Source organism: Ambystoma mexicanum, chromosome 2q (assembly GCF_040938575.1).
Source record: "Ambystoma mexicanum isolate Mex_15411 chromosome 2q, UKY_AmexF1_1, whole genome shotgun sequence".
In the NCBI taxonomy this organism is placed as follows: domain Eukaryota; kingdom Metazoa; phylum Chordata; class Amphibia; order Caudata; family Ambystomatidae; genus Ambystoma; species Ambystoma mexicanum.
In genome coordinates, this window is record NC_090924.1 from 552,941,499 (window position 1) to 552,954,863 (window position 13,365).

Sequence of the window (13,365 nt, forward strand, 5' to 3'; positions counted from 1 at the left end):
CACTGCGATTGCAACGTTGATTTTTCTTAAACTGTTGATGGGTGTTGGCACCCGGTTGGGCAACTAGCGAGTTGGATCCACGTTGGGAATCCATCGCTGACCCCCATTCCATGGGGGATTCTGGTTCTATAGGGAGGTGGGTGGTTGGATACACTGCCTACAAGGAAGGGGTCGTGCAGGTGGAGGGTGGGCATGAGTTGGGAAATGTTATTGGAAAAGGCAGAGGCAGATTGGCAGACTACACTACATCGGGGCACATGCATACTGGCGACTCTCGCTAGGAACATGTTACACAGCGACAGTGCTGGGATGCACCCTAGACCCCTAGAATGCCTACTACAGTAATGTCCTGGAACATTCAGGGCTTGAGCAATTACACTAAGGCCCGTACAATCATGGCCTACGCCAACAGACATGGATGTAAAATATTATTCTTACAGGAGACGCACGCTATGTGCCCTCTTATGAAGTGTATGGCACCATCCTGGGGCCCCAACAGATATTCCACTTCATACTCCACGCGGGCCAGAGGGGTCCTGACAATGGATCACAAGTCGCTCAAGTTCGTACTGCACAGGAGCTACATTGACACGGCGGGTAGATATATCATTAAGCACTGCACAATAGCCAATAGGGAGTACCTCCTGGTGAACACCTACGGTCTTAATGTAGACTCGCCCGATTTTATAGATCTGGTGGTATCCATCCTACTGGGCTATGTGGGGGTACAGATCATCTGGGGCGGGGATATGAATTTCATATTAGACATTGCTTTGGACAGAACTGGTACAGCTCCTAGACTGCTGTCTGTTGCGTCACGTAGACTACTAGCTCATTGCACAATGCTCGATATTCGTGATGTATGGAGGATGCTGCACCCACAGGCACAAGAACATACCTACTACTCCTCAGTTCACGGCAGTTCCTCTAGAATAGACATGTTCCTATTGTCAAGCGGATGCTGGGCAGAGTAGTGGACACACGTATACTTGCCCGCACTCTGTCGGACCATGCTCCAGTCCTGCTCTCTCTGGACCTGGGAGCCCCTACACCTACCATCAACACGTGGCGATTTAAGTCGGCTGCTCTGCAGGATATTGTTTTCAAGGCAGACATCCCTGCTGACATCCAGTCCTACTTCGAACACAACACACCCCAATCCACCACTATGGGAATCCGATGGGACACCTTCAAGGCCTTTATCAGGGGAATGGCCATTTCCAGGGACGCGGGAGTCCTCAAAACTATCAGAGCAGCCCTCAGCCGCTCAGAATCTAGACTAAACGAACTAGAACGGGCGCACACGGCATCAGTTGACCCCGCTGTCCTCTCTCAGATTAGTGAAGAGCTGCAATTATTTAATGAACATGCCACAAGGGAAGTCCAGTACTTTAGCCGTCCTCAGGCAGCTCGGGGGTATGGGAAAGGTGATAGACCCGGTAAAACACTAGACGCTTTGGCGAGGGGAGAGTGGGGCCAAACCCAGATCACTTGTGTTAAGTATAGTCGGGGGGGCAATACAATGGTCTGACCAACAGAATTCTACGCGGAACTATACTCCCAACCCACTGAACACAGTGAATTCCATATGTGAGACCTCCTTGAGCAAATTCCCATGACATGTGTCTCCCCCGCAACCAGAGACCAACTGGAAGCTCCAATTCTATTAGATGAAATTGTCGAGGCCATATCCAGTCTCCCTAAGGGCAAGGCACCGGGCCCCGACAGATTTACGGCAGAATTGTATCAAGAGCACGTTGCTGTGCTGGCCCCTAAGCTGCTTGAGGTACGGGACGAGGCACTCCGACTAAAGACTCTCCCCCCCACATTACGCGAGGCTGCTATCACAGTGTTGCTCAAACCCGGCAAACCCAGCGATGAATGCCGGTCATGGTGGACAGTCATAATTTCGAAAAAAAAATGTCGACAGACAAAAATGTTGACAAAAAAATGTCGAAAAAAAAATGTCGACTTTCGTTTTTTTTAATTATATATTTATTTTAGGGGTTCGGGAGTTAAAAAAAAGGAAAAAATTAAAAAGGGGGGGCTGGGGGGAACCCCCCATTTAAAAAAAAAAATGCATTGAAAAAAAAAGTCGACATTTTTTTTTTCGACATTTTTTTTTCGACATTTTGACTGTCGACATTTTTGTTGTCGACATTATGTCTATAAACCGCCGGTCATATAGACCCCTCTCGCTGATGAATCTAGACACTAAAATTTTCCCTAAGGTAATTGCCAACCGCTTCCTCCCAGTCATGACATATATGGTCCATGATGATCAATCAGGTTTCCTACCTGGGAGATCCACGTCCCACAATATTAGAAGACTTCTAAATTTCATGTCGCAAATTGACCAGGGCGCCAATGCAGTTGCGGTCACACTTGATGCCCAGAAGGCATTCGATATGGTGTCCTGGAAGTATATGTGGTTGGTACTTGAAACTACGGGCATTGGACCTAACATGATCGGATATAGTTAATTACTTTACACCTCTCTAGTAGCCAGGGTTTGTGTCAACTCTCAGACCTCTGGCCTGATCCCACTCTTCAGAGGCACCCGACAGGGCTGCCCGTTCTCCCTGATTCTTTTCGCCTTGGCGATAGAGCCAATGGTGGATCACGTCAGGGCACGCCACTCGCGCAAAGGGATACGGCTGAAAGATGCTCCTGAAATCATTTCATCTATGCCGATGACGTATTACTGTTCATTAGAGACCCCGCTAATCACCTTGATCCAATACTACGTCACATCACCTATATATGGCACACACTCTGGATTTACCATAAATTACACTAAATCTGAGCTCTTTCCCCTCACCAGGTCCACTCCACAACCTGCCACTGAATATCCGCTGTGATGGTCACCTGAGGGGGTTAAGTACTTGGGGGTCCAGGTATCCCTGACTAAAGAAACACTAGCAGACAACTACTTAGCCGCAGCACAACAAGCTGAAGCCAAAATGGAGCATTGGCGCTCCCTTCCACTATCGCTGGCCGGCAGACTCTCACTTATCAAGATGATACTACTCTCCAAACTACTGCACATATTTTGTAATGTCCCTATTTGGCTCGGGAAAAATACTTTACAAGACTGCACAAGGCATGTGCGCAGTCCTCATGGCACTCTGGTGCGGTGTGTAAAAAATGGTCTGACATGACACTCCCATACGATAGAGGGGGATACACCGCCCCCGACATGATGCGGTATTGGGTCGCAGCTCAGGCACAATTCGCTTCATATTGGTATCCTGGGCCTCCTCCTCGTCCCCATGTTAAGTTGGAAACTCTGGCGGCTGCGAGCACCCCTGTTATGTCACTAATACTGCATCGGCAATACGAGCCTGACTCCCCCATTGACCCGGTTCAAACCACTGTGCATGCCTGGGGTCGAATATTTAATTCTTGTGCCGACCACCACCCATACTATAAGTGGCTCCCCGCCTGGAGATTCCCCGGGCTGGAACCCACACATGATACGACCCTGGCGCATCATTTGGAAACTCTGGGGTACTTCGCTCTAACAGATTTTTACCCGGATGGGCAGTTTATTACGCCACAGACTTGGAGATCGGATCACTCTGGTTCGGCACTGGAACTTCTGCAATATTATAGGCTTCGTGCTGCCTTCCGCACCGCCTGGCCTGACTTCCCTAACGAACCCCCGGACTCCCCCGGGATTCCCTATATTGCTAACTCGGGCAGCGCCCGTGGGGTGGTCTCCTCACTATACAATATTTTGCTACTGGGTGCCCCGCCCCAGCCCTCCAGGGCCCGGGATGACTGGGCGAATGAACTGGAGCTAACAGATCACCTGTGGGGGAAGATGTGTTCACACACTAGTAGAGTCTCCCTCAACTTTCGCTACCGCACCATACAGTACAAATTACTTAACAGGCTGTACTACACTCCATACAGGATCTCCAGGTTTCGCTCGAACCAACCCACAACTCTGCCCTCGCTGAGGTGCAGAAGATGCTCGTCATTTACACGTGCTGGGTGTGCCCGATGCTTACGGAATTCTGGGGTAAGATCCTGGAGAAACTGACTGAGATCTGTGACACTGCTGTCGACCCAGAACCAACGGGAGTTCTGTTTGGGGTGTGGCAGACCGATGGGGCTAAATGTATGGCCACATTTTTTAATGTGGGCTGCATTGTAGCTAAAAAGTGTATTCTACAGAACTGGAAGAGCCCCTGTTCCCCCCTCATTCCAGAAATGGCTAAATCTACTTACCTGGTCCCGCAATTGTGAAGAAGAGTTTCTTAATATGCCCCAGCGCGTTCCCGCCCCAAAAACATTTGGACTGCCTTCAACAGTTACCTCCACAGCCTAGAGGAGACCTTCTCAAAGGAAGAGTCCTCCCAAATCACACATTAACGCACTGTACCTTCTTGATATACTGTGATGCCTTTACTCCCCACCTGCTGTTCTATCATTGTTTTGTTACCACTGCTTTGTTGCATGTATGGATTGAATTTACTGCCACTCAGATGGACGTGTTTGCTATATGCCTCTGCCAACAAAAATAAAAATTTTAAAAATAAAAATAAACTTTTTGCAGACCCTTTCTCTGCTGATGTTGACAGTGTGCAACCTGAACTGCAACTGGAAGTGATTGAACTTCAATGCTGTAATGCCCTCAAAAATAAGTACAGAGAGATGCCTTTATTAGCCTTCTATCAGTCTCAGGACACTGCACAATTCCCCAATTTGTCACAGGAAGCATTAAAGATGGTTTCTATGTTTGGCAGTACATTTGTGAGCAAGTTTTTTCACAAATGAAACGACATAAATCCAGCCCAAGGACAAGACTCACTGACCAACAGAGTAGGAACAACCTCACTGGAGCCCGAGATCCAGAAACTGACAGCTGAGAAACGCTGCAATGTTTCTCACTGATCAAGTATGTCTGGTTCACTGTTTCATCCTGTATGATTTGCATATTTATTCTAGTGCCAATATGTCATTTGCAAAGAAAGAAATAATAAAAATGGAATGGGAAATGTATACTACAAAATGTAAGTTTTAAATACAAATAAAGATGGTACACCTTCAAAAAGGTATTCTTTTTCCAACTGTCTAATGAAAATTGGGGTTTCAAAGGTCTTACTTTTCGGCCCTCTATAGGCAGCATGTAAGGTACATTGGTTGAGGCGTGGAAGCAATGGGGCATAGTGTTTAGTTGGGGGTGAGGACATGGGGCATAATGTTTGGTTGGGGGTGGGAGCCATGGGGCATAGGGTTTGGCTGGGGGTGGGAGCCATGGGACATAGTGTTTGGTTGAGGGGTGGGGGCCATGGGGCATAGTGTTTGGTTGTGGGTGGGGGCCATGGGGCATAGTGTTGCACACCAAGAGTGAACCCAATAATAAAGCTAAAACAGGCACAGTTAAGAGATGTACATCCTTTGCTTTTGGAGGAAACCGGACTCAACGAAGGCCAAACTCCTCTTGGGCAACCCAAACAGCTAAGTATAGCAGTCCAAAATAAAGGAATGTCCAATCAAGGGTCAATAAAAAATATATAATTTAATTAAACAGACAATATACAATAACTAAATAGAAATAAATTATAACAATGGAAATTGTGTAGTACAAAATGTAAGTTTGAAATACAAATAAAAATCGTTACTCCTCAAAAACGTATTCTTTTGCCATGTGTTTAATACAAATTGGGGGTTGAAAAAGCCTGCTGCCACGCCCCACTCACATTTACTTTTCGGCCCACTATAGCCATCATGTAATGTACTTTCGGCCCTCTGTCAAAATCAGTGGTGCACCCCTGCTCTAGACCCATACCATGAATCAACATCCTCCGCCACACACCAGGATGCCACCACCCAGCTCCACACTGTGATGGCCCCATCCCTCCCTACACCAAGATGCTACCATCCCTACCCACGAACCCAGAGCAATATGCATTGTGCCTCACCCGAACCACACATAGCCCCAGCAGATCCCCTGTAAGATCACCCCATCCTACCCAACTGTTTAATAACCCAAACACACACTGTTCATCAGTAAGCATTAAACTTTTCTTTAATTTTAAATGTGAGCGTTTTATTAGCCCAATTGATCCGTTTAACGCCACGATCCATGGTCCCATCAACTGTCCCTTTCTTGGCCCTCACAGTACTGTAAATAGATGAAAACAATGTTGAAAATAAAGATCATTTTCCGCTAGTTCACCGTCTCCATCTGGTGTTTTGTTGTAGCAACTTTACCGGTCTCCCGAAAGAAAATGCAACTATAAATATCACCCGCCTAAGAGCACGCACATTCCACCGGGGCCGCTAGCCTGGCACCCGCCTAAGAGCACGCACATTCCACCGGGGCCGCTAGCCTGGCGGACAGCACCATCCTTGTTCACGATATGGGACGAGATGACGTCAGACGCAAAGTGCGTGGGCAGCGAAAGCAACGTGCCCAAAGTCACGTGAAGAAGAGCCGGTGGGGCGTTTCACTATTCCGTTTCTCGGATTGGATCTAGATTCTAACCTGAGAGAGGTGAGGGTGTTTGTTTTTGTGAAGCACTTTTTGTGTTTTATTTGTCTTGCTGTTTAACCAGTGTTTTGTTGTTTTTATTAGCGTGGAGATATTAATGCATGTAGGTGCATTGAAAAAGCTGTGTTGGGTTACGGCACAAGGGTGTTGTGTCCTCTGCGTCCTGGTATCCCAGCAGCGTGTGCTTGATACAGAATGTTTGCCATTTCTATTTTAATGGTTGAGCGCACGGAATGGTGAACACTTTTTAAGAGGCAAAGTTTACCTTTATGGCTAGAACTATTGCAGCCAGTTCACTATGGCTGATAAGTGTTTCCTTTTTAGGTGGCATAAAGCATTAGTGTTACCAGTAATAAGTGCTGTGGCGTAGAACAGTGGTTCGGTGCTTGGTCTTCGAACCTGTTGACCACGGTTTAAATCCTACATTTAAGAGAACCCTAAGTAAATGCATTGAATGCAGCAAGTCAGGGTTTTGTAGAATGTCTGACAGCTAACTGTAAACGGGAACGGTAGTACCGATCATGGCAGGGAATGTCTGGAGGTCACAGGTAAGAAAAATACACCTGCTGTGTGACCTTATGTAAGCGGGCCCGACATAGGCTTGGAAGACACACTACTAAGTGCTCACAGTCCACAAGCACTGGTATCCTCTGTGCATCATCATGTGATACGTTTAATTAAAAGATACTGGTTGTAGAATGGCGGAGGCAGCAGGGCACTGGACACCCCTTCCAGCACGAAAATATTGCTACAACATGACAAAGCATGGACTATCCTGGCAAGGAGAAAACAAATCTGCGAGGAATTGCCATCTGTTAAGGGTATAGTAGCCCTGGCTTTTTAAAATTTGAATTAAATAAAAAAAATGATGCTGATAAATTCCTTCTCTGAAAGGGAAATCATTCATAAGCTCCATGCCAAAAACATAGTGTGTACCTGTGATCTGATGCTCAGCATCTGGTCTACCAGTGGCCTAGAACCAGTTCAGAGGTCACAAGTGCCCTCTTAACTGCTGCAGCGACAGCCACGTCTGTGTCATTCAGGGGCTGCTTTAAGATATGCACCCCTGTTCCAAAAACAGCATAACTCTAGGGATCCTGACCTGGTGGCAAGGTAAACTGTAAATATAAGCCATAGATGTTAGGGTATGGTGGACAGAATACCTCGTAGTTATCTCAGTCACATTCAATTTGATATGATACGCCAGCCCTGTGGGCCGAGTTTAGCTGAGAAATAGTTGTGTATTCACTTGAGGCAAGGCTCCCACTGCCTACGGCAGGACAAAAGTTTGCGGGGGAGGGGGAGATTGTCTCTGTCTGTCCATTTGGAAGGGCAGGTAACTCCCATTCCCGAGCGACAGCCACTCCACAAGAAGCTGGCTTGGGAAAAGGAATTGAAGGGCACACCCATGCACCAGGAGCTAGACCTCCCACCAGGGTGCTGCATTTCTAAAGTCCTTTGATTCTATTGAGACGGGAAAGGGGCAGAGTTAGTGTAGCCAGAGGGAGAGCTGGAAGTGTTAAGGAAACCTCTGCCATCTTGTTTCTTTTCTTGTCCCTTCACTTCCTGTTGCACAAGGCCCTTTGGTATGATGTCAGGAGGGCAAAGTCCATTAATTTAAAGAGTAGGGATTGGACCCCTAAAGCAGGATTGCTTTAGTCCAATCACCTGTGATGTTCTAGCTTTTTAAAATGAAGGGATCTCGCACCACTTCATTGAATCATGCTCTGGACTCCAATCCTGAAAGATTTCATTGGACCCTGCTGGTAGAGCAGTCCTTTCCAGAGTCCTCCAGTTGTGAGGTCAAGGCAGAGGCGAGCACTGTCCCCTAACCATCCCTAGGCACCATTGGGGTGAATTCTGCTGCTGGACCAAGACCACATCTCTGCCAGCCACCCTGGTGCCTGGGACCATACCATGTTGCAGGACCCCTGAAGGTGTGTGTGTATGCCAGCCTCCCCAATGTTTGGGAGGCAGGGAAAGAACTAACGTGGCCCATAGGACCCTGGAGTGGGAGTCACATAACCTAGAAGCCAGAACAGCATAGATCCCTATTTTCAACGTCGACCCGCTGTGAGCCGTGATTCGAGCATCGGCATTGAGCGAACTTTCAGGACTCTTTGACTCTGCCTTTTGGCGTTCATTGTTCTTTGAACCAGTGTTTGCCTGTTCGACTCTCGTCTGCCGCACTGCACTAGCTAAAGCACATTGTTGCTTTGGCTCGAACTAACAAAGTATAGTTGCCTTGTACTGCTGAAGGCTCCGTCCAAAGTACCAGCCTCGTCATCACAGTGCCTGTAAATTGATCAACCTACCCCGGAGTCTTCCGCACAGTGACCTCCGAGCCTCGACATAGAATCGACGCGCCTGTCCATCCTGGTACCCGCTAACCGCTGTCGAACTTCGACCAGACCTGGTGCTCACCCAATTTGCACACCGCCAGTAGACATTTCAAGACCTTAGTCACCTTCCATTTGACCCATGACACCACCGTGCCGCTGGATCACTGCTGCCACCAATGTGACTAATTGACTTCTGCCCTGCAGGAATACAACAATGAGTAGGGGTTAAAGCGCCAGCTCGGCTCCTGACACTGCCACACACCAAGAGCCCACATGACCACAAAAGGCAACAGAATTTTCTTTTAACTTCCTGTTTTACGTTTTTATAATTGTTTTGGTTCTTGGTTTGTAGAAGTGTGAAGACTTAGTGGGCGCTTAAGTTTCTACTCATCCATGTACTTCTGCAGGGCAGAAAAAATGTGTTGCAACATCCGGTTACGCTGAAGGCCTCTACATAAGTTTGTTTGGTCCAGATGGTGCCATAGACCACGTAATATTTACTGTGTTTGTTGATGGGTGTTTAGTGGAAAACTACATTATTAGCATAGCTAGAAGATTGGCACGCTACAAAGATCAGGTCAGCTCATAAGATTTATTTAGAACGCATGCTTTTGTACGCAGTGAAGGCAGATTATTGGTTATGGTGGGTCGGCCCCATTATTTGTAGTTATACAACCTTCCTGCCTGAACGGTTATCTAAAAATAACAGATGATAGTCCTGTCTGTCATATTATAGTTTTTGAAGACTATCACGTGGACAAGCTAGTGCTGCGGGTTAGTGTGCATACTTCGCAGATGTGTTTTGACCCTCCCGGAGATGTATTCCAATAACAGCAACAGTTTGGTGGCTTAATGCAATAGCTTCATCATTGGCGTAGTACATTTTTTGGGTTATAGATTACACTGCACCCATTTATTGGACACATTGCAACTCAAAGCTTCCAGTTTATGCAAAAATGGTTCTTTAATATATTGCTGCAGATACCTGTTTGGTTTGCAGGTATGGGGCCACTGCGTCATATGCCTGATAGCGTTGCCATATGTCCATGTGACGGTTCATGGCTGGCTGTAGCGAGATGTGCACATCCTTGTTAGCTGTCAGCCAATTCTACATCGTTGGTAGAGAGGGGAGTGCTTCCGTTTCCAACGGCCATTTGAAGAAATATGTTCGATTCCTCTCATCTTACCATAGCAGCCCAATAGGACCCAGCATGGGTCAATAGGTACATACAGTTCTACCATCAATGACAACTCTGCGCACACATCTGTCCATAAATTGAGATCTGGGGCCATGACCAGAACATGTGTAGGTGATCAACTTCTAGGGTTTTGCATCTCTGACAGCGACCTATAGCATCTCAACCAAACCTATTCAACATTGCCGGTGTGTAGTGTAGCATTTTTAGAACCTTAAAACTGATTTGCCTAAACTTGGTCTTGAATGATACCTCGCTCTTCAGCTTGCATGCAGTGTGCCACATCTAGACTGTCAGCGCACCCGCGGCGGTTCCTTTGCTCTTCATTCTGGACTAAGTTGTAAAATACTGTCTGTGCCATGTGCATAAAGCCAATTCTCTTGTGTGAGGCTAGGTCATGCAATTTTTACACTGAGCTGCTCGCTTTCTCATGTATTGGAGTAGGACAAGCGGGCTGCGCACCAGCATCTTCTGCAGCTCCTGTGCGAATGGGAGCTTCCCATCCCTAAGCAAGTCTACCACGTATCTGATATCCACCCTCACCCAGCTTTTACTTCTTGCCAAGCCCAGTGTTGATTTGGCACCTAGAATGTCCCAAAGGGACAAGTCTCTTCAAGATCCTCTGCCACGTGTGCAACGTTGCTCCAAGGGGATTGAATGCACACAAGTCTGCATACCCTACGCTAAGTAAAGCTGCCTCCAGCTGCATTGGGGAAACCACCCTTCTCTCAATTCTAACATGTGGGTAGCTCAAAGTCTGGAATTTTCAGTCCACCTAGTTCGTATGGTTTAGTCATGTCAACCATTTTCATTCTCACCCTGCCCAGGTCTCATATGAAGCGAGTCACCATTTGATTTTATTTCCTTGAAACAGCCCTGTAAAGCTATGGGGATGTTCAGGAAGTAGTATAGGAGTTTTGGTAGCACCACCATTTTAAGCAACGCAGTCAAGCCCATCAGAGAAATTGGTGTTTGGATTTCAGGCTCTGCAGGTATCTACCAACATGGTCTAGATATAATCTCTCGTTATCCCTGTAGACCTGTATCTCCAAATACTTGTTATTATTCAGCGACTATTTTATATCCAGCCCAGTGGTCTTGAAGCTACCTGGGAAAGATTTGCAACTGAGCCCAATTGTTTACTAAGCCTGGGTACTCGCCGAACCTAAGAACATCAGCCATTATCATTGGCGGGTTAGTAGTCCAATCTTTTACATATATTGGCACGTTATCTGCGTAAATCGAGGCTATGTACGGGCAACTCTGCAGCCTAATAATTCCTAAGACTCTGTCTTTATGTCACCTGAGTACCGTAACCACTGACCCATGAGTTGACATGGGGAGGTGGGGGGGCTTTTTTTCTCCCCAGCTCCTGTTCTTCTGACACGTATACTCTCAAGTCACTATTGCTAAATGTTGTGACTGCATTACTGTTACGTCCTGCTAATGTGTGTTGGAGAACAGATGTGGTTCTGGAACACTGGGGCCGTTAGGAGAGAGCTTGGTACAAGTGGCAGTGGTGCCCGCTGCGCTCTTGTTTCAAATAAGTAACTTGCCTCCTCATCTGACTCATGGTGGCGTCCCACAATTCCTCCCTGGCGACGATGAAGAACTGCACAAGATGGCCCTCCATACAGCAGCAGGGACCGGAGGAAGCAGTACCCCTCCTTTCAAGCCCAGGTGAGGAGGAGAGGGTGGTGGTGCGCTCGTCCCCACCCCTGTACCGGTGGCCTTCATCGGGAAAGAAGGAAGAGGACCAAGGCCTAGGAGCTTACGCGGCTGGCCCAAAAGCTTTAGAGGAAAGGACATGAGGAGCTCGCAAGCGTCCTCTCTTCACAGCTGGAATAGTTTAAAATGTTGCCAAGACAACGACGCGCTGCAACTCGCAGCAGAGCGAGGAAAAAAGAGGGAAAAGGGAGGCAGTGTTGACGGGCAATTTTTATGTGACTGTGCTGTGCGAGAATTGAAAACAACTAAGGTGATTCTTTCAATACAGTACAAAAATAAAAGATTAGAAAAAAGGGAAAAGTAGGAACAAGATTAACCATGGCCACAGCAGCTATACCGCCCCACCCCCATTCATAGCTGAACCTGGAACACACTGCTGATAGGTGGGAAAGGTGGAAGGAAATGTTTTAGACATACACCATGGCCACAAGTTTAATCCTTCCACAAAACTGTCCTTTTTGCTACATAATCCCGGCCCAGAAGGCTGCAGCATGTCTGATGGCCCGCCAGAGGGTGAAGGACCAGGGGACCTGGATGAATTTACCCTGGCAGTGAGGAACATTGAAGGACATTTGAACCAAAGAAAAATTTGACGTTTTGAGAGGCACACATTTTTTCAGAGGCTGTGAATCCAATGGAGCCAGTGGAAGAGTGGAACGGTATATGGCTGCGTTGAGGCCAGTGAGCCATACCTTTTTGAGTTTGGTGCATTGACCAATTCTCTCATCAGAAATCAGTTGCACCAATAATGCCATGGTGCAAGAAAGGTTGTTGGTAAAAGATTTGACTACAAAGCATGCTGTGGAACTCACCGGGAGCATTGATCAGACGAGACAGTAGATGAAGGAGATGAAAATAGAAAAGCATGGCCAGGAAGTGTGTGCAGTAAGTCAGAAGAGAAACACTGTGGTGAGAAGGGAACCGGTTCAGATGTGGGAATCCGAGACATGGAGCGGCCAGCGCATCAGATGGAAGCACAAAGGTCACTTTGCACGCATGTGTAGGGAGAACACCATCAATGCAGTGGAGTACAGACAAACCCAGTGTGAGCAAGAAGGTGCGCCAACTCCTCAGAGCGATGAAAGTAAACCTTGCCATGTATTTGAAATTTCAGCGGTTTCGGGAGGCATGGGTGGCCTTGTGCACACATTTTGCATTGATGGATCAGACACCTCAAAGAAGGTGGACAGTGCTTCCTCTTGGCCTATCATTTCTAAGGATACACAAGAGTTGGAACCGACCCACATCCAGCCGTGTGGTTACGGTGAGACATTGATTGAACTGGTGGGGACATTTCAGGGGGTCATTGGCTAAAAGGGCAGGGAAAGCACTGCAGATATCCTGGTGGCAAAGATCATCATTATTTGGATGGGAGGAACAGTGGAACTTAAAGGTTTGCATCCAAGCAAGTGCATCTGTTACAGTGCCAATAGCAGAGGTAGACGATAGATGGGCCTTGGAAGTCCCAATTGTGTTCACGGAAAATCTATGAAAACGAAGGGACTTTGAACACTGTATTAAGATGAAATCAAGTGCACAGCCAGCGGTGCATAAGGTGCGGCCTGTTCCTCACCACCTGAAGGAGCAGCTACGT

The 13,365-nt window shown here is 47.3% G+C and overlaps 1 protein-coding gene across 1 annotated transcript in view; it reads left to right on the top strand.

Annotated features, from left to right (window-relative positions):
• Positions 1–6,327: 6,327 nt before the first annotated feature.
• Positions 6,328–13,365, top strand: part of DNAJC19 (DnaJ heat shock protein family (Hsp40) member C19) — a 164,279-nt gene continuing 157,241 nt past the window's right edge. The window contains exon 1 of the mRNA XM_069647701.1: positions 6,328–6,508. The gene's annotated coding sequence lies outside the window, so the exon portion shown is untranslated. The remainder of the gene's footprint in view (positions 6,509–13,365) is intronic.